Source organism: Oryctolagus cuniculus, chromosome 18 (genome assembly GCF_964237555.1).
Source record: "Oryctolagus cuniculus chromosome 18, mOryCun1.1, whole genome shotgun sequence".
Taxonomy (NCBI): Eukaryota; Metazoa; Chordata; class Mammalia; order Lagomorpha; family Leporidae; genus Oryctolagus; species Oryctolagus cuniculus.
The window spans coordinates 63,029,383-63,051,426 of record NC_091449.1 but is presented as its reverse complement, the minus strand read 5'-3'; the positions used below and the strand labels follow the sequence as shown (position 1 = coordinate 63,051,426).

The 22,044-nt window shown below is 43.0% G+C and overlaps 1 long non-coding RNA gene across 2 annotated transcripts in view; it reads left to right on the top strand.

Annotated features, from left to right (window-relative positions):
- Positions 1-652, top strand: part of LOC127491383 (uncharacterized) — a 79,694-nt gene extending 79,042 nt beyond the window's left edge. For both annotated transcript variants that reach the window (XR_011384119.1, XR_011384118.1), the window contains exon 3: positions 452-652. This is a non-coding gene — a long non-coding RNA (uncharacterized lncRNA). The remainder of the gene's footprint in view (positions 1-451) is intronic.
- Positions 653-22,044: the final 21,392 nt, after the last annotated feature.

The following is a 22,044-nucleotide window of genomic DNA, read 5'->3' as shown; positions in this document are numbered from 1 at the left end:
TTCTCTTTTGTGTGTCTACTCTACATTTCTGATCCATGGTTACCATGGAGCTCACATAAAATATCTTAAAACAGCTTATTTTAAGCTGACAACAACTTTGCATAAAACTGTACACATTTTTAAAAAATGAATTAATTTTTGGAAAAATTACATTCATTGTATTTTAAAGACACAGAGGTAGACAGATAGACACACACAGAGATAAAGAGAGAGAGAGAGAGAGAGAGAGAGAGAGAGAGAGAGAGAGGGAGGGAGGGAGGGAGAGAGAAAAAAAGAGAGGGAGGGGAGAGAGGGAGAGGGAGAGGGATGGAATCTTCTATCTACTGGTTTACTCCTCAAATGCCCACAACATTTGGGGCTGGACCAATGCCAGTAGCCTGGAACTTCATCCTTGTCTCTCACATGTGTGGCATGGATCCAAATACTTGAGCCATAATCTACTGCCTTCTAGGGTGTGCCTTAACAGGAAGAAGGATCAGAAGTGGAGTAGCCAAGACTCAAACCAGCCACTCCAATATGGAATGTGGGTCTCCTCTGCACCATTCACCTACCCAAGATTCTACACTTACATTTCCTCTTCCATTATATGTTTTTATGTCATCATAAATCTATTTTATATTGTGTATACATTAAAAATTATTATTAACTATTATTTTTAAATTGTCTTTTAACCTTGAAACTAGAGTTATAACTGATTTATATATCACCATTGTAGTATTCAAGTATTCTGCATTTGAATTTATACTCAAACTTACCAGTAAGTTTTCTATTTTTATGTTATTAATTAGCATTTTTGTTTTAGCTTAAAGAACTGTCTTTAGTATGTCTTGCAAGGGAAGTCTAGTGGTGATGTACTTCTTCAGATTTTCTTTGTCCTGGGATATCTTTATATTTTTGAAGTGAAAGCTTTTCTGAGTATGATATTCTTGTTTGGTAGTTTTTTTTTCTTCCAGCACATTGGATCTGTTTCTCACTTTCTCTTGGTCCTAAGTTTCTGCTGGGAAATTCATTGATAGCCTTATGAAAGTTCCCTTGTATATGAGAAATCTCTTTTCTCTTGCTCCTTTCAAAACTATAAATGGTTCCTTTCAGTAGTTCATCTTACGATTTTTCACCTTTATGATAGTATAAAAGTGGCATGCATTCAATAGAAACTATATTTTGAGTTTTGATCTTTTCAAGGATAGCAATAGGTAGCATGAGACTGTCTCACAAAGCAGTGTCAGTGAACCATAGCTCCCATTCAGCCACATGATGATGAAGGTAAACTACTGATATACTACAGTGTCTGTATTGCTAGGCTATAGTGTTCAATGGTTTGGTGTATTAAATATGTTTTTGAATTATTAAATTTTTAATTTATGATGGGCTTATTGGGATGTAATCCCAATGTAAGTTAAGGAGCATCTGTATAATATTTTCTCTGATTTCACCTAATTGGAAACTTTTGAGTTCCATGTATCTGGATATCCACATCTCTCCCCAGATTTGGGGAGTTTTCAGCCATTATTTTTTTTTAAATAAACATTCTGTGAACTGAAACTGATCACCTGGAACAGTGAGATGGCATTGGTACATGCCACCTCGATGGGATTGAATTGGAATCCCCTGGTATGCTTCCAACTCCACCACTTGGGGCAAGTCAGCCTGAGCATGTCCCAAATTATACATCTCTTCCCTCTCCCATTCCCACCACCATGTTCAACAGGGATCACATTTCAGTTAATTTTCAACACTTAAGAATAACTGTGCATCAATTACAGATCTAAACCAGTCATATTAAGTAGAACAGACAAAAACAACTACTAAGAGGGATAATGTATTTAGTTGTTCATTAACAGTCAGGGCTATGCTGATCAAGCCACCATTTCCCATAGTGTCCACCTCACTCCAACAGGTTTCCCTCTTGGTGTTCAGTCAGTCGTCACCGATCAGGGAGAACATATGGTATTTGTCCCTTTGGGACTGGCTTATTTCACTCAGCATGATGTGTTCCAGATTCCTCCATTTTGTTGCAAATGACTGGATTTCGTTGTTTCTTACTGCGGTATAGTATTCTAAAGAGTACATATCCCATAATTTCTTTATCCAGTCTATCGTTGATGGGCATTTAGGTTGGTTCCAGGTCTTAGCTATTGTGAATTGAGCTGCAATAAACATTAGGGTGCAGACCTCTTTTTTGTTTGCCAATTTAAATTCCTTTGGGTAAATTCCGAGGAGTGGGATGGCTGGGTCGAACGGTAGGGTTATCTTCAGGTTTCTGAGGAATCTCCAGACTGACTTCCATAGTGGCTTGACCAGTTTGCATTCCCACCAACAGTGGGTTAGTGTCCCTTTTTCCCCACATCCTCGCCAGCATCTGTTGTTGGTAGATTTCTGCATGTGAGCCATTCTAACCGGGGTGAGGTGAAACCTCATTGTGGTTTTGATTTGCATTTCCCTGATTGCTAATGACCTTGAACATTTTTTCATGTGCCTGTTGGCCATTTGGATTTCCTCTTTTGAAAAATGTCTATTGAGGTCCTTGGCCCATCTCTTAAGTGGGTTGTTGGTTTTGTTTTTGTGGAGTTTCTTGATCTCTTTGTAGATTCTGGTTATTAACCCTTTGTCTGTTGCATAGTTTGCAAATATTTTTTCCCATTCTGTCGGTTGTCTTTTCACTCTCCTCACTGTTTCTTTTGCAGTACAGAAACTTCTCAATTTGATGCAATCCCAATAGTTGATTTTGGCTTTGACTGCCTGTGCCTCCCGGGTCTTTTCCAGAAATTCTTTGCCTGTGCCAATATCTTGAAGGGTTTCTCCAATGTTCTCTAGTAACTTGATGGTGTCAGGTCGTAGATTTAGGTCTTTAATCCATGTGGAGTGGATTTTTGTGTAAGGTGTAAGGTAGGGGTCTTGCTTCATGATTCTGCATGTGGAAATCCAATTTTCCCAGCACCATTTATTGAATAGACTGTCCTTGCTCCAGGAATTAGTTCACAGTTGGTCATGGTGAAGGGACTGGGAGTCAAAGGGAGCACATAGACAAGTCTAGTACCTGCTAACGCTAACTGATGGAGTAAATAAAGGGGAGAGTGATCCAACATGGGAAGTGAGAATCTCAGCAGACTCATAGAATGGCAGATGTCCTAAATAGCACTCTGGCCTCAGAATCAGCCCTAAAGGCATTCGGAGCTGGCTGAAAAGCTCATGAGAGTATTTCAGGCATGGAAAGCCAAGACACTCTGGCAAAAGATCTCTGCGAGTGAGATCCCAGTGGAAAGAACAGGCCATCAAAGAAGGAGGTACCTTTCTCTGAAGGGAGGAGAGAACCTCCACTCTGACTATGAGCTTGTCTAAACAAGATAAGAATCGGAGAACTCAGAGGGCTTCCATAGCCTTGGAAACTCATGACTGGAGCATAGGGAGATTACTGATGCCATAGACAGGAGTGTCAATTGGTAAAGTCAATAACAGGAGTCACTGTGCACTTACTCCTCATGTAGGATCTCTATCCTTAATGTGCTGTACATTGAGATTTAATGCTATAACGAGTACTCAAACAATATATTTCACTTTGTGTTTCTATGGGGGTGCAAACTGTTGAAATCCTTACTTAATGCATACTAAACTGATCCTCTGTAAAAAAAAAAAAAAAAAAAAAAAAGAAATTATCAATTCCCAACTTGACTCTCACTGGGATTAAACATGACAATAGGTCTGCTCTGATTTCATCATCATTTTAAAAAATCATCTATTATTTTTCACTTTATGTTTCTGTGTGGGAGCAAACTGTTGAAATCCATACTTAATGTATACTAAGCTGATCTTCTGTATATTAAGATAATCGAAAATGAATCTTGATGTGAATGGAAGGGGAGGGGGAGTGGGAAAGGGGAGGGTTGTGGGTGGGAGGGACGGTATGGGGGGAAAGCCATTGTAATCCATAAGTCGTACTTTGGAAATTTATATTCATTAAATAAAAGTTTAAAAAAAAATAAACATTCTGCCCCTTTCTCCGTATCTTCTCCTCCTGAGACCCCTATAATGCAAATTCTAGCTCTTTTAATGGTGCCTCATAAACTCCATAGTGTTTCATCACTGTTCTTTCTTTTTTACTCTCTAACTGGATATGTTCAGATAACCTGTCTTCACATCCATTGATGTTTTTCTTCTGCCTAGTCAAGTCTGCCACTGGTACACTCTATTGCATTTTTCATTTCATTCATTGTATTCTTCAATTCCAGAATTTGGTTCATTTTTGTGATTTCTCTTTATTACACTTCTTGTTTTTTTTTCCACGTATTTAAAAAAATTGAGTTGTCTAATGTATTTTTAAAGATTTATTTATTTATTTGAAAGTCAGAGTTACACAGAGAGAGGAGAGGCAGAGAGAGAGAGAGAGAGAGGTCTTCCATCTGATGGTTCACTCCCCAATTGGCTGCTATGGCCGAAGCTGCGCGGATCTGAAGCCAGGTGCCAGGAGCTTCTTCCAGGTCTCCCACGTGGGTGCAGGGGCCCAAGGGCTTGGGCCATCTTCTACTGCTTTCCCAGGCCATAGCAGAGAGCTGGATAGGAAGTGAAGCAGCTGGGACTAGAACCTGTGCCCATATGGGATGCTGGTGCTTCAGGCTAGGGTGTTAACCTGCTGCGCCACAGTGCTGACCCCAGTATAATGTATTTTCTTATAGCTTGCTGAACCTCCTTAAGACAATCATTTTGAATGCTTTTCAGAAAATTTATAAATACCCTTATCTTTGGGGTTGGTTATTAGAATACTATTGTGTTCTTTCGATGGTGTTTTGTTTCTTTGATTTTTTCATATTCCTTGACATTTTGTGCTATTATCTTCACCTTCAAAATAACAATCACTTCTTATGTCTTTATTGACTGTCTTTGGGAAAGAAATGCCATCGTTAAATAATCCATCTGGGAATTCCGAGGTGCTCTCAGATTGTTTTTAAGGATATATATACTTTATATCTGTTGTTTCCTATTGGGGAGTTGCTTAAGGTTGTATGTCTTTTCTTGAAAAGCAGGCTAGATGCCAATCGTTTTCCATTTATTTTCCCTTGGATGGTGTCATGAAACACTCAAGTTGAACACCTTCTTCTGATCTCACAAAGCTTAACTGGGTGTTTGTGAAGATGCTTACATTTTCTGTACACAGAGATGGATTTGGGAGACTCACCTGGGGTCTTGGAGTTGAGGCATTAGGAGTATTTGGAGTGCCCTGAACCAAATTGGGAAAGGTCTACAAGTTAGTCATGTAACATGGCTCCAGGATGGAGTTCATCTTGAAGCTTATGGAGTGGTTTGTAAGATCTACCCGCTGTGTTTCTAGTTCCAGTCTCCCAACGACTCACTCATGCTGATCCCTTCAATATTCTGTGTGTGATGGGAAATAAGTGGGCCTCTTGGGCTGTGTCCTGCATTGCTGGGAAACTTGGATGCTCACCACACTCTTATTCCCCTCCATGGAAAATAATGTAGCCCAAGGGTCTCTCTTGTCACTGAGTTGTGCTGCCTTGTGGGAAGGGTGACATAGGTACAGTGAAACTTTCTTGTCTTCTTTTGTGCATCTGTTCTCAGATTCCAGTGGTATGCTGGAATTTCTGTTTTCTATTCTTGTACTCCACAATGATATTCTCATCCTTGATAATAGACAAAATCAGTGTCTCTGTGGAGAGATGATAGTGAGAACTCCTATCCTGCCATCTTGCTGACATCACTTCTGTTTGTAGCTCTTCACATTCCTCTTAGCCTTTGTCTCTGAGCTCTGCTTGTCCATCCTTTTCCTTGAGCTCCAGTACAGCTCTGTCCTTCACTTCTGTAGTTCTCTTTCCGAAAGCAAGAATCTGCGGGGATCCTTAAATTAGTGGTGATTAGTGGAGGAGTCCTATGTTTAGTGTTTCTATCCTTGAATTCCATCTTATTTGAAATTACTTCTTATCTTCTTTGTTATGTTTTCCATGACATCTGTTTGCTTATCCCTTTATATTAAAATTTTTAGCATAAAATCTGATATGATTAATTATGTATTTTGCACTATTTAATTTGTACTTATTCCTAATTGTTATTTAATTATCAATTTCTTTTATTCATGTTATTACTAATGATGGGTCTCCTGGGTCATCTTTTATCATATTTGCCTTCCTCTTTGCTTGCTCTTTAGTGACAGTTTTTCCATGTGTTTTCTAGTCATTGAGTCATTTATCTTCAATGACCCCCCTACTTTCAATTCATCCCCTAAACTGTTCAGTGGTAGGACTGGGTTTCAGTTTGAAACCCAGATGAACACTGAATAATTTTTTAGTGTAAGTATATTGAAATTTAGCTTGGTACATAATATTATAAAATTATTCATATTTAATAGGGGCATCCTGTTTTTTTTTCTTATGAAGTCTCTTCAATTCTGGCAACTCTTATCAATGAAGAAATCATAATTTTATGAGGTCTGAACATTCTTTTTGTGTGTTGCATTTGAATCTCCTTAAGTGGTGTTATTTATTTGCTTGGTCAGGTTGTTCTCTGTTGCTTTTAGGACTATCATTTCACTGGCTAAGTGTTTTGTTTTTTTCTAATTGGTCATGCTTTTTATGGCTGATGAATTTCCTTTGAAGTGTTATTTTTAAAAATGGTCAGAGATCTGCCTGTTGCAGGACCCCAAGTGGAATCTGGCTTCAGAGTGGTGGAGACCATAGGTATCACAGGATGGGGTGCGTGTGTGGCAGAAGGTAGGCAACAGTCCCTTGCCAAGAGCCTAAGAAGGAGCCTCTCAGTGCTGAGGTGTGTTTGTGGTCTTCCAGCTTCACAGATGTGGAAGATTAAACCCACCTGTTCAGTATTTCTGTACTCTCTTGGGGATTGTGGATGCCAGACATAATCATACAGGACTGATTCTCTCACTTCAGGAATCCTCAAGTCTATATAGACCATTCTCTTTTTGCATATCTATCATTAGTAATTCCGACTTCAAGATTTTCAAATGATGGTCTCATGCCTGTCGCCCAGCTCTGTCGCTGGGACCCATTGCTTTCTACCTCCAGTCTGTCCAAGCAAGAAAATGGCTATCACAAAAAGAGGAATGAAGGGAAAGGTGGGCTTTGAGTGCATTGAAAGTCCTGAAAGATACAAGTTGCAAAAGAAATTAACTGTCAGATTGGTTGTCGTGAAATATTTGTTATAAATTAGAAAAAAATATTAAATTGAAAAGGATTTTGCTTTCAGAATGTGTGCAATTGTCTTTAAGTCCTCATTCCATTTTGAGGAAACCAAAAATGAAAATCAGAGAGAAGGCGTTTGGATATGATCTATGCGGAGAAGATAATGTAGATTCCTGTCCTATGCTGTCCAATACAGCACCCAAGTGCAACTGAAGCCAAATGAGGCTCATATGACTTTATAAGAAAAGGTGTAGACCATTTCGATTACCCTGGAGGATTCTACTAGTTAGCCCTGGGATCAGTTGTCCATACTCATGGGAGAATTCCTTGTGTCAATACTACAGACATTGGTTAACCAATGTGCATCTGTATATCTGACAGTAAAATGATGCAGTTAATGTGTTTATTACTTTAATGACACACTTGAACCTGGAGGACATTATGCTACATGAAATAATCCACATAAAGATAAATACCTCACTTACATGTGGAATCTAAAAAAGTCAAACTTGTAGACATAGAGAGTAGAACAGTGGTTACCAGGGGCTGGGGGTGGAGATGGAGGAGTGTATGGAGAGAGGTTGACCAAAGGGTACAAAATTTTAGTTAGATAGGAGGAACATATTTCTGAGATCTATTGTATAGCAAGGTGACCATAGTTAATGTATTGTATACCTAAAAATTGCTGAGGCTAAATTTTAAATGCCTTGTTATAAAAGTGACAGCCAATTGAAGTGATGAATATGTTAATTAATTTGATTTAACTCCATGTTGTATACATAAACCAAAACACTGTACCCCATTAATGTATATTTCATGATTTGTCAGTTAAAATCATAATAATTAAAAAAATTTTAAACAGTTGCCTGTTAGTCAACCCCAGTCTCATTGGAGAATAAGATTCTACTGTAGTTCTATGTTACCCTGTGCCTCATAAAATGGGTAAATAATAAGGGAAAAGATGACAGAAGAGAGAGTAGGGGAGCACACAGTAGGTGGAGCCTGTGTTTCCTTTACAGAAAAAAGTAAGTAATTTTCCATTTAGTAATAAGCACTTAGTTTTAGGATGGACTTCATTGAAGCATAAACAGCTCAGTGCTGTCCCCCATTATTTGGGGGTGAAGGCCCTGGTAGCTCTCTAAGTCAGCTGGTCACATATCAGATTGAGGAAGCTGGCCAAGCCTGTTTCGTGGTCTGGTTACTCCCTCAAGGAAGCCCTTGTAGAACCACCCCCTCCTTCCTCCTGACCCCACCTGCCTGGACTGTTCTATGGCATTTGTAATTGTGTTTATTTTACACTTGCAATTTTCTCCCTCACTCTCCCAAGTTCCATGAGGGCAATGACCATGACTGGTTTTGCTTACTCCTGTATCCTTGGTCCCCAGTACATAACAGGACGTCAGTAAATATTAGCTGAAGAATAGAAGGAGAAATTGATAAAAGGCAAGTTTCTAATGATCACAGGTGTACACCAACTGGGTCCTGCTCCATCAAGGAATGGGAGCTGGCTGCTGGAGGCAAAAGCATTTTTCATTTACATTTATGCATTTGACCCTAAAAAATGTCACTAGATTTTACAACTCATTTACAGTGGTGTCTTGGAATGGCTGCAGACTCATAAATAACCAGGAAGTTAATGCTGAAGGAAAAAAAAAACAGTTGAAAAATCAGTTGGTTATTTTCAAAATTCATTTCACAATGCATTTTCTCTTATCCAAGAGGCAGGGAGCTCAGTGTCTATCAATCTTTAAAGTAAGTATCTCCCTCTTGGTTAATCAATCTCGTCATGAAAGTTTATGATGTTTTGGGATTAGAGCGTACCAGTTTGAATAGGAGGCACAGGGAAAGAAGAACACTAGAAGAGCAGAAGAAACCTTAATTTTATTTAGTCTCTGATCATAACCAATATTTGCATAAGGAATAATCAGAATTTTCAAAAATAGAAGCAGTCTTTTATTGTCATCAGTAGCTCATATGTGTACCATAGCAATCAGAACAAGATGTTAAAGTTCATTTTCAAGGACTTGAAATAAATAGCCAAATTATAAAACGTAGGATAGAACAGGCAGCCCAGAGTAACTTCTTATCCCCGAACTCTCAATGCCTTTGTGAAAGAAATGTCAATAAGGAACTTTCTTCTAACACAAATAAGCTGAAGGAAGCATCTTGATATTTAGAAATGATAGGACTTTAAAACAGGAAAATCTTCAAAGCAGATACTTAAAAAAAAAAAAAGAACAAAATATTTGACCTTTCCCCTTGTTCCAAAGCTTTAATGATGACTTGGGAACCAGCTTCTCATCCTGAGTAAGTTTAGTACCCCAAGTTTCAGTTTTTGAAGAAAACTCTGTGTTCTTTACAAATTATCTATGTTCAGAATAAAGCAGGCTTCTGAATTACAAGAAGGAACGGCCTTGAGAACTTGGTGTTTTCTGAGTTATGGAGAGAAAGGAATCCTGCAGCAGTAAAGGTGGGTTCTCTGCAAACCCTTTGTAGTTCCTCTCTGAGCTCTCTTATTTCCAGAACCTTGAGGCATCTGAAAGGCTCAAAGCTATTACTGATTGTTGTAAACAGAATACCTTCTTGTTTTTGCCTTGTATACTCACTGTTGGGTTGTGAACATTTGTAAATTTGGCCACTTTAAAACAGATGTTCATGAAACAGGAGTTGTTGTGGAGTGCAGACATCAGCTGACTGTGTGGGATCAAGGTCTCCTGTTGCTGTGCCTGGCCTTGACCTTCTTCTCCATCTTGACTTTGACTTGTTTCCTTCCGTGTGCCTGCTGTGTGACTTTACTGCATCTGCTGGTGGAGAAAAGCCTGTGCAGTGGTGTGGGGAGCTCTTCCAAGGGCCATGTTTTTGGGTTCTTTAAGTGGGATTACTCTGACATCTTGGTAAAAGCCAACACTCCTGATGGCCTTCCTAGGATTCTTTCTCTCTCCTTCATCTCTTATAGCGTTGTTGACTGTTCTCTTTTCTCTTTTCCTTTTTTTTAAGATTTATTTATTATTTACTCGAAAGTCAGAGTTACACAGAGAGAGGAGAGGCAGAGAGAGAAAGAGGTCTTCCATTCGCTGGTTCACTCCCCAGATGGTTGCAATGGCTGGAGCTGCGCCGATCCAAAGCCAGGAGCCAGGAGCTTCTCCCAGGTCTCCCACGCAGGTGCAGGGGACCAAGGACTTGGGCTGTCTTCTACAGCTTTCCCAGGCCATAGCCGAGAGCTGGATTGGAAGTGGAGCAGCTGGGACTCAAACTGGTGCCCATGTGGGATGCCAGCACTGCATGCAGCAGCATCACCCACTGTGCCACAGCTCCGGCCCCTGTTCTCTTTTCTGTGCCATCACTGTGTTCCATGAGATTTTTCTCCCAGCCCCTGGCCCACTTGACTATAACTAGCTACGTGAAATTAAACATTTTTCTGACTCCAATATGGGATGCAGTTGTCCCAAGCAGCTTACCCTGCTGCAGCAAAAATGCTGGCCGCATCATAATTATCCATTTTTTAAAAAAAGATTTCATTTCTTTACTTGAAAGAGAGAGAGAGAGAAAGAGAGAAATATGAATCACCCATCTGCAGTTTCACTCACCAAATGGCCACAACAGCTGAGATTGGGCCAGGAGCCCAGAACTCCATCCACGTCTCCTAAGTGGGTGCAGGGGCCCAAAGACTTGGGCTGTCTTCTGCTGCTTTCCCAGTTACGTTAGCAGGGAGATGTGTTAGATGTAGAGCAGCAAGGACTCTAAGCAGCCGGGACTTGAACCAGCACCCTTGTGGGATGCTAGCATTGCAGATGGTGGCTTAACCCACTGTACCCCAACACTATCCACTTGCCCATCATCATTACCTTTAACATTTATGGATAACTGCAGCTGCACCAAGGCCTGTGCTAAGGGCATTGCATCACTAAAATTAAAATTTATAATATTCATTAAAATTTTACAATATTTTGACAGAAGAGTAAATTGAGACTCAGGGAGGGAAGATGACACATGAACTGGTAATTGGCAGAGACAGAAGTAGAACCCAGGTACATCTGAACCTGAATTTGTTTTTTTTTTTCTTTTTAACTTTTACTTAATAAATATAAATTTCCATAGTACAGCTTTTGAGTTATAGCAGCTTCCCCCCTCCCATAACCTCCTTCCCACCCGCAACCATCCCATCTCCCACGCCCTCTCCCATCCCATTCTTCATCATGATTCATTTTCAATTATCTTTTTTTTTTTTTTTTGACAGGCAGAGTGGACAGTGAGAGAGAGAGCACGACAGAGAGGAAGGTCTTCCTTGGCCATTGGTTCACCCTTCAATGGCCGCTGCGGCCGGCGCTGCAGCTGGCGCACCGCACTGATCCGATGGCAGGAGCCAGGTGCTTCTCCTGGTCTCCCACGGGGTGCAGGGCCCAAGCACTTGGGCCATCCTCCACTGCACTCCCTGGGCCACAGCAGAGAGCTGGCCTGGAAGAGGGGCAACCGGGACAGAATCCGGCGCCCCGACCGGGACTAGGACCCGGTGTGCCGGCGCCGCTAGGTGGAGGATTAGCCTAGTGAGCCACAGCGCCGGCCATTTTCAATTATCTTTATATATAGAACATCAATTTAGTATATACTAAACAAAGATTACCACAGACTGCATCCACAAAGACACACAAAGTATACAGCACTGTTTGAGTAGTAGTTTTACCATTAATTCTCATAGTACAACACATTAAGGGCAGAGGTTCTACATGGGGAGTAAGTGCACAGTGACTCTTGTTGTTGATTTAACAATTGACACTCTTATTTATGACGTCAGTAATCACCCAAAGCTCTTGTGATGAGCTGCCAAGGTTATGGAAGCCTCTTAATGAACCTGAATTCTCTACTGTGATGTTTTGCTTCCTCCAGACTCATTCATCCTTTTTTTTTTTTAAGTGAATGCATTTTTACATAAATACAACTTCAGGAATACAGTGGTTCTTTCTCCCATGCCTCCCTACTCTGCCCCCTTCCCACCTCCCATTCCCTCTCCCATCTCCTTCTTCATTATGGATCATTTTTAGTATGACTTTATATACAGAGGACCATCTCTAAGCTAATCATAGATTTTTTTTTTTTTGACAGGCAGAGTGGATAGTGAGAGAGAGAGAGAGAGAGAGAGAGAAAGGTCTTCCTTCTTGCCGTTGGTTCACCCTCCAATGGCCGCCACGGCTGGTGCGCTGTGGCCGGCGCACCGCGCTGATCCGAAGGCAGGAACCAGGTGCTTCTCCTGGTTTCCCATGGGGTGCAGGGCCCAAGCACTTGGGCCATCCTCCACTGCACTCCCGGGCCACAGCAGAGAGCTGGCCTGGAAGAGGGACAACCGGGACAGAATCCAGTGCCCCAACCGGGACTAGAACCCAGTGTGCCAGCGCCGCTAGGTGGAGGATTAGCCTAGTGAGCCGCGGCGCCGGCCTGCTAATCATAGATTTCAACAATTTTCCTCCACACCCACACACAACATATAGAGTACAGTTTGGGGAGAGAATTTGCAGTCGATTCTCATATTGCAATTCAATAGGAACAGAGGTCCTACCTGGGGAACAAGTGCACAGTGACTACTGTTGTTTCTTTAACAATTAACACTCTTTTTTATGACATCAGTGATCATCCGAGGCTGTTGTCATGGGCTGCCAGGGCTATGGAGGCCTTTTGTGACCATAGACTCCGTTGTTATTTGGACACGGCCATAAACAAAGTGGATGTTCTCCTCTCCCTTCAGAGAAGAGTGTCTCCTTTGATGACCCTTCCTTTCCTCTGAGGTCTCGCAGAGATCCTCCGTGTAGGTTTTTTTTTTTTCCACAGCAGACTCATTCATCCTTATCTCCAGTCAGTAATACAGGTCATAGCCCAAGGTAGTTCTTGGTTAAAATTTACTGAATGAATGAATGATTGATAGTGTGGAGATCTAAAGGACCTTCCCAGGCCAGTGAATACATAGAAACAGGGCTTCTGCTGCAGGAATACGGAAGAAGGCAAAAGCTTTTTTGGGTTCCCTTTCCTACTCCCCCTACCCACTACCCCTAAACAGAGATGTCTCCTTTTAATACTATGCTTCTGGACTACCCCATCCTTCCCATTTCCCCTAAGCTTATTTTTATAAATGATGGGGATCAATACATGGTCACGTTGTGGCCTTCCTTCCAGAAGCAATGACATTGTAATGGGATATCAAAGCTTTAAAGGGAACCCCTCCCAAAACCGTTAGTCTTGAACAGCACTAAGTCCATATGGAAGTTTGTCGCTCCCCCTCTTCGTGGAGGAACGACACTAAACCCTGCCTAGGCTTCATATCCGAGTCACGGCACCATTATGTCGCTCCCCCTCTTCGTGGAGGAACGACACAGGACCCTGCGCTGTTCTTTTGTCGGCTCGGCCCTCCCCGGGTTTGCTGCTGGTTCTTCCCGGGTTGGCTACCGACCCTTCCACCTCCGTGGAAGGGCGGTTCCCCCTGCCACTTTCCCCACTTCCGCGGGGGAGAGGCACACTGCCGGCTGGCTCTCTCGGGGGCTGCACAGGTGTTCCTTCAGATAGATGTTCCCGGTGCATGTTGTCTCTCTCCTCCTTTATAGTCCTCTTCCACCAATCCCAACTCGGCTGCCCACACGCCGAGTATGCTGCTCTCCTCCAATCAGGAGCAGGTCCTGCTGTTTATTGGTTGAACTGGAGGCAGCTGTGTAGAAGCTGTTTCCTCCTCTCCCAGCGCCATATTGTGGGAGAGCAGATGCATAGAATAAGTCTTAATTCGAGTAACTTAGTCTAGTCCGAGCTGCTCCCCACAGAAGTTTGTGGGGTTTTATGACTTGCACAGCTACTCAGTATAGATGTTACAGAGCCTAGTTTCTCTTAACTGTCCCTCACATCCACTCTGTCCTCTTGGAAACACTGGTTTCCCGGCCATTGGCCTGGATATAAGCTCCCAAGTATTAGTGAGAAAAGAAAATACTATTCAATTATTGGAAATTGATAGAGTATGAAAAATTGTGGACATTACTGTTCAACCAGCCATTCTGACTTTGGTCAGTTAGGTGAAGCCGGTTTCCACGTTGGAACTGTTTGTAGTTCTTCTTCAGGGTGCCTTGGAGGGACACTTTGTGGACAGCCAGGACTTCACCCAGCTTCAGAGGGGAACTAGGAGGCAGGAGGTACCTGACCATGCTGGCTTCCATTAGAGAGCAGAAGCTTTCTGCAGGTTGATTCTTGTAGAACCCAGGAGCTAACAGAACCAAATGAAAAGTACTGTTCGGTAGAGCAGTGTCTGTTATCTGGGTGCCATTCTCACTGCCTCCCCAGGAATCATTTGGCAATGTTGGGGTGCAGTTTTGGTTGTTATGTTAGGCAGGATGCTACTGGAATCTAGCAGATCAAGTCCAGGGATCCTGCTTAATATTTTACAAGGCACAGGAAAACTCCCACAACAAAGCATTGTCCAGTCCCAAATGCCAATAGTGCTGAGTTAAGTCCTCCAGTAGAGAATGTAAAAACCAAGGAAGTGAAAATCTGTCAGTGGTGAAAGGGATCCAGAGTGGAAGCAAAGTCAAAAGTCAGAACACGGGTAGGTTCTGGAGCACTGGAGGTGAGGACCAAAAGCAGGATCAAAGTGAGAGAAGCCAAAGCCTAAGCAATGGCCAGTGTTGCAGGGCCTGCCCTCCCTCGGCTTCTGTGATGTGGGCGCGACTACCTGATTTTTAGGCACAGAGTTGGGGAATGCTTCAGTGATGTCACATGGACGGTGTTCTGGGATACAGTTGACTACTGGATGGATGCTAAGCAGGTCAGAGGTCGTGAAGCATTTAGGCCAGGCTGTGAGGATCTGCTATAGACAGTAATTAGTCATTAGAACTGAGTCTAGCACATCACCCTATGACACGATGCAGTTTTACCAATTCTAAGGATCAAATGATGTGACTTAATTTCTGTGTTTTTTTGTTTGTTTGTTTGTTTTCATAAAAGTGTCATTCAGTGTACTATGGAGAAAATTGAACTCATGGACTGTATTTATTTTGATAGATCTTACAGGATCGTGAAGCAGTGTGGAAAGAAGGAGAAATTGCTAATTTTCCAAAAAACTTGAGGGTCAGGCTTCTGTCCTGTGAAAAGAGCAGAATGACTATTAGAGGCAAATGAGGAAAACACTTTGTTGAGTTGTCTGGTTGACAGTGATGAGCCTCCACATTGCTTTTTTCTCTTCTTATTGGCAAGGCCTGGATTTGGAGGGTGAGAAAACTCAAGTACTTTAATACAAAAATAAGGATCTTGAGTGTTTGTGGGTTGCCCAAGAACTGGAGTTTCAGGAGCCCAGCTTATGATAGTAGCATCCCAGAGACATGGCAATAGCGAGTCCACGAGGGCAAACTGAGGCCATGGGAATCGAAAGGCGAGGAGAGAGGCCCTGTGGCGGAGGAACTGGAGGATGTATGTGAGGATGATGGAGTCTGAAGTTAGCCAGTGCTCTGGCTGTGAAGTAGCCACTCTGGTCATCTCTAGAGGCCTCAGCAGAAGCGAACCACACACAGCAGCCGCGTGATGGGGTTGTGTGGGGCTTGGAAGGGGAAGATGAGAGGTGTTCAGAAGGGGCAGGGATAAGAGGTGACCAGTAGGAGCACAACTCTTACCTCATTCACTCCTCCTTCCCATTCCCACTCTCTCAGGGACAGGGAGGGTCACAGCACCTCTCATGGCACGTGAGATGGGGGATTGAGTCTTTATTTGGATAATAAAAGAAAGTGCTTCCTCAGCCAGCTGTATTGCTTGAGGACACCTGGTTTCCAAAACTGAGTCACTGGAAAGAAGTGGCAGGCAGCGGGCACATGTGCCAGTCTTACAATGTGGAGTCTCCTCGGGGCAATGTTCCCTATACTGATCTTAGAATTTTTCTCCTGATTCTCTCAAGGCTTTATAGGTACACATACCTCTAAAGCTTTCACAGGGGACTGGAGTCTAATCCCTTCTTGCCCTCACCTGCCTGCAGGAAAGAGAGGAAGACAGATGTGATAAGACCTGAGCGTGAAGGTGGAGTAGCCTAGGGTTGCTAGAGCCAAGGATTTCATGGATGAGTTCTTTGTCGTCTTCCACAGTCTACCCCCTAAAGAGCTCTTGGTTTTGTTGACTTGCATAGATCGTATCTTGTGTGGCTCTCTGTGGTTCTGGGACTGCCCCATTGCCAAGCACAACACAAGAGCTATTGAAGAGGCTGCTTGCCCAAGGGGTGTCGCTTTGGCTGCCAAGGCATTTGCCTCGGTCATCTTTCTTGCCTAACCTTCATCATCTTCCACTAGGAGTGTCGATGAGCAGTCACACAGTGTCCAAATGGCAATAATTCACCCCTCCCTCAATCTCACTAGGTGTTTTAAATACAGCCGTATAAATAGGCATTTCTGTGCCTTGTTGCTGTGCTCTGGGTCTCACAAATTTCTCCCTCTCCTGGATCTTTGTGAATAAATAAGCCCTAGTACTGTCATAGTCAGTCTATTTCTATTGACTTTCCACTAGATCTTGCCAGTTCAAACACTACTTCCGTAGAGAGTCTGGAGTACTTCCCCAACCCTGACACTCTGAAGTATTTTAAAAAATACTTGTCACTACCTGAAGTAGCTTGTTTAACTGTTTACTGGGCTATTGTCTTTCTCCTTCTACTAGAATATGAATTCAGGGACTGGCGACGTGGCTCACTTGTTTAATCCTCCATCTGTGGCGCCAGCATCCCATATGGGTGCCAGTTCTAGTCCCAGTTGCTCCTCTTCCAGTCCAGCTCTCTGCTGTGGCTCAGGCTTCTGCACCCGCATGCGAGACCAGGAGGAAGCACCTGGCTCCTGGCTTTGGATCAGTACAGCACCGGCCGTAGCGGCCATTTGGGGAGTGAACCAATGGAAGGAAGACCTTTCTCTCTGTCTCTCCCTCTCACTTTCTGTAGTCCTACTTGTCAAATAATAATAAAAAAAAGAATATGAATTCAGTGAAGACCAGCATCTCATCTGATATATTCACAACTCTATCTCCACTGCCTACAACTGTGCTATGCATGAACTAGATTCTCAACAAATCTATACAATGAATAAATAAGCACACCTACTCTTTGGAGAGGGCAAATGCAGTAGTCTTTCCTAAGATCATATCCTCTTAAATGTCCTCTTGGATTCCCACCAAACACAGAACTACTGTTCACTTTTCTGGGCCTATGAAGCCCTACCTAAGACCTTTCTGTCTCCTACCACTCTGCCCTGCTCTAACCATGCTGTCTTTTTTGTTATTTGCACACACTAAGATGATTCTTCAAGAGCACGGTCTCTGAATTCGGCTGAATTTGAATTGGAACCCCAGCTCTGCTCATTACTGGCTTTGTGACGTCGAGCAAATTATTTTTTACCTTGTATGACACTCACTTCTGCCATATGTAAAATGAGAGTAACAATAATAACTCGCTCACAGGTGATAGCTACATGGGACAATACACTCAAAGAATTAAGGAAGTTTCTCAAAAACAAACAAACAAAAGAATTCAGGAAGTTTAGTGTCAACTCACTAAAACAATATGGCTTAGATTAGGGATGCAGATTTCAGTTCGCAAATTTTCTCAGGGAAATAAGAGACAATTATGAGGTTGTTTAAGCTCTCCAGTGGGACAAAGATAGAGCAAGGATGTGGAAGGTCAAAGATTGAGTTGTGTGTTGTATCCACACCAAGGGGAACAGGTTGGGTAGGAATCAGGCCAGTGCAGTGGTTCAGGAACCAGAAGCAGCATGTGGGCTGGAGTGTGGTTGCAGAAGACACAGAGACTTGGAGAGTGGGATGGGGGCTGAGTAGGAGGGTCCTGGAATGCCATTCTAGGAGCTTAGGATTTTATCCTACACTTCGGTTGTTCATAACTATTTTGGGTCATGGATCTCTGCAGTGAATTGAAATTCACCTCTTCTCTAAACTCATGTCCGCTAAGAAACTCAGAAGGTGACTTTATTTGGAAATAGAGCCGTTGTGCAGATGTAATTAAGGTAAGGATCAGGATGAGATAACACTAGACTAGGATGGTCCCCAATTCCAGTGGGTGTTTTTATACGAGACAGAAGCGACATACAGAAACACAAAGAGGGAGGCACATGAAGACGGAGGCAGAGACTGAAGTGATGCTACCACAAGCCAAGGAACGCTGGCACCTTCCAGAAGCTGGGAGATGTGGTGGGGAATCCTCCTTTTAGAGGATTTTTTTTTTTTTTGAAAGCCCTGTGAACTCCTTGATTTCCTGGTTCTGCTGTTTTAAGGCCCAGGATTGTAGTGATTTGTTATGGCTGCTTTAGGAAAGAGATAAAACTTCTTGGAGAATTCAGTGAAATGTATGGGTCCTGTCTTCAGATAGAGACCGTGTGTACGCCCAGGTGCAGTTTTTCTTGTGATTTCATGGATGTTATGAAGCGTCTCCCTGGGTCCCAAGGTGAGGAATCTTCCTTTAGAGATAACAGGGCCTATTGAAGTGGTGCAGGCATTGAATGGATCCAGCTGCGCCGGAGTTTCAGGACCGTGATTGTGGAGGCAACACAGGGATGAATAGGAACTAAGGGAATTCTGAGAAAAGAATCCATGTGCAGTCACTTCCACATTTTTCAAAAATACTGCATTGCTTTTTTTGGGGAAACATTTAAATACAAAAGGAAATTCCTAAGGTTGCTTATCATATATCCCAGGCAGGATTTTTAACAAAATAAAAAGGAATAATGATTTTAATTTCTGGCGAAGACTCTACAGCAGTGGTGCTGCAGGAAAGAGAAGGAACACCCAGGGGTGCATACGGCCTCGTCCCAACCCGTTGGGGTCAGATGGGGCTGGGGAGGGAGGAACAGGTGGGGCAGGTGGATTGGGGACTTCTGGGATCAGGGGTGAGGCTGCTGCTGAATCTTCGATACTTGAGGTGAAGTCAGTGGCCTTAGTCCAACAGCCCTGCTCAGAGGCAGCAAGAGCAGTGCTTGCCCTCGAGACATGGAGAGGACACCTCCCACCGGGGAGGCTCTGCTACGGTTTGAAAGTTCGTTGCCCAGAACTTATGTGTTGGAAACTTCATTCCCACAGTCACATGTTGGTGGCACTTGGAAGCAGGGCCTTGGGAGGTAACTGAGCTGCGGGGGTTCTTCCTTCATGAATGGCTTAATCCATTTTTGGGGCAATGAGTTCTCGAGGGAGTGGCTTCGTCATCAGAGTGAGCTCCGTCTGGCTTTCTTCTCTGGCCACGCAATGCCCTCTGCTGCCTCGGGGCTCTGTGGAGAGCCCTCACCAGATGCAGATCCTCAGCCTGGGTCTCCCAACCTCCAGAGCTATCAACTGAATAAACCTTAATTCTTTATAGATTTCCTCATCTGTGGTTTTCAGTCGTGACCACAGCAAACAGGCGAGACAGGCTCTCGGCCACTGCCTGCCTTCCAGACTCAAGGGCAATGCCAAGTGGGCCTTTGAAAGCTGGGGCAAAGAACAGGATGCCCTTCCCTGGGAGATGTCTTTGTGTGCCAAGGACGTAGGCCTGCTCCTCATGCTGCAGCATCCTTTTGAAGATACGTGGTCATGGAGAGAGCATAGGCCACAGCTAAGGAACGTGTCTGAGCCTGTTAGACTGAAACAGCTGCGAACATTAAATGAGGCAGTGTCTGCATGGAAGATCTTCTCTGTGGGCTGCTCAGCCGCCATCCCCACTCACGCTTCTTTTTTCAGTACCGGCATTTCAGTTTATTCCGGGATGACAGAACCACACTACAGTCTGAGGGACTCTGATTTTGATCTGGGTAAGGAGGTTATCTTACAACTAAAAAGACCAAGCCTCACAGGGATAAAGCTTTGTCCTGCTTCTCTTAATTCTACCTCAAAGGTTGAATGTGATATGTGGGGCTACAGCAGCCATCCTGTAACCAGAAGGAAATAGCCAGTTTTGAAATGGTAGAGAAGAAAGCCAGTCTAGTCTAAAAACAGTATTGTTGAGAAGTTGAGCCAAAGACATTAACAATACTTCCAGATTCTTTTTTGCTATATAAGACAAATAAGTTCCTCTTTATTTCATGCAAACCAATGCAGCCCTAACTGTGAATCCTGAATGGGGAACAATATGTACTCATCCCAGTAGTGGACAAAAGTAAACCTGAATAAACAAGAAATGTTTTCTCTTCCTTTTCTTTCTTCTTGTTTGGTTTAAATTTTACTTTTCTTGTGTCATTTCTTTCTTTTCTGAACACCTTCATTATGCATTTAATTTTATGCAATAGCATCGTATTTGACCAAATTGTCACCTATCATCCAAACTTCTCTTTGCTCAATACATGGCCTAGAATCCATGAAAAAAAAAAAAAACCCACACAGACAAAACAATTAGTGGTAATTGTGCAGAAAATTAGATGTAAGAGACTTCATACTCTAAAAGTAGTGTGGATCTAAAAGTAGATAGAATGTAAGCAGAGAACAGCAGATCTTACTCCTAGCTCATATCCTCCTAATTCTGGACACAATTCTTCTCAAAACTTGGCTCAGTAGTTTTGCAGCCTACAGTAGATTTAAAGTGGAAAATGGTTGGCAGGCTGCTCAAAGCAAGAATATCATGGCAACATAGAGGGAGACAAAAAATTATACAACGGGAAAGTATGGATTGAATGTTGTAGTAGCTCTAAGTCATATGGTACAGCTGCAGGCACCCTGTCTGTGTGAGCCCCAAGAGGATTTCTCTGTCACAGAGTAGCGTGATACTTGACATTCAGAACCATCCAGAGATGTACAGGAAAGGTCAACCTGTGTTCTGTATTCTCTGCCTAAGGCAGAGAAATGTCTTAGCTACTTTTGAATGAGTTCCATAACATTTTTTAACAAGCACTTGCTTGAAAACCATAAGCTTCCCATATCTGGAACATTTCACTTTAAATATTTGGATAAACACATGTTATCTTGTTGCCTAGACATTTTGCATGTTTAGAGATTGTCTCCCTAAATTGTTCTTAACTCTCATCACGGCTAACAACTCACTCTATCAAGCTAGACCATAATAGACATGATATAGAGACCCAGCGATTTGACTTACCTTTACTTCCAAACGCTGTGGAGTGAAACTTCATTCACTTGATCTTGCAGCTTTCACAGTTTCAAGAGTTTGGGTCACGTGTAGAAGAATTCGGCTGTCCTTCCAAGTAACCACCGTGGCTCTGGTTGGGTGCATGAGGTTGGATTGTTTGTCTGCCAGGGGGATAAGTTGTTTCACATTAGGAAGTGCGGCCAGGCTGGCAGTGACTCCTTGGTAATGTGGGACCTCATCATCAGTGCCTTTGGGTAAGGAACACGGCCGCTCCTCTACTGCTGCCTTAGAAAAGAACGAAACGGCCAGGCAACAGAACAGGTAAAGTGGACCCAAGTGTAGGACCAAATTCAGGTGAGGGACCCGGAGCCTCCATCAGCCTCTGCTGACACAGGTGGTGAGGAATTTGCAGAAAAGATACGAGGTCTCCAACAGACGTCCATAACGGCAGCTGGAAGTGTTTGCAGACAACCCAGCCTTGCAAACAATCTGCAGATCTCAGGATAAAGAAGACGAGACCCAGCGTGGGACAAGTGGAGCCTCACTTGTGGTAAGAGGAGGGAGCAGAGCAGAGCAGAACGCATTTTTCTGACTCTTTGGCTGTCCTGATCCGGGACAGCATTCCTTCATCAGGACAGGCAGTTGGCTCAGCAGCACGGATGCTTTCCAGTACAGTGTTGCTCCTGATAGGGAATAAATGATGCAGTTCTCATCGCACACCTTGGAATCATTCATTCCCCACACAAAGTTTTGTTTGTTTGTTTGTTTTAAGTTTATTTGTTTATTTTCATCTACTTGAAAGGCAGAAGAAAGAGAGATTGAGATTGATTCTCATCTCTGGTTCAATCCCCAAAC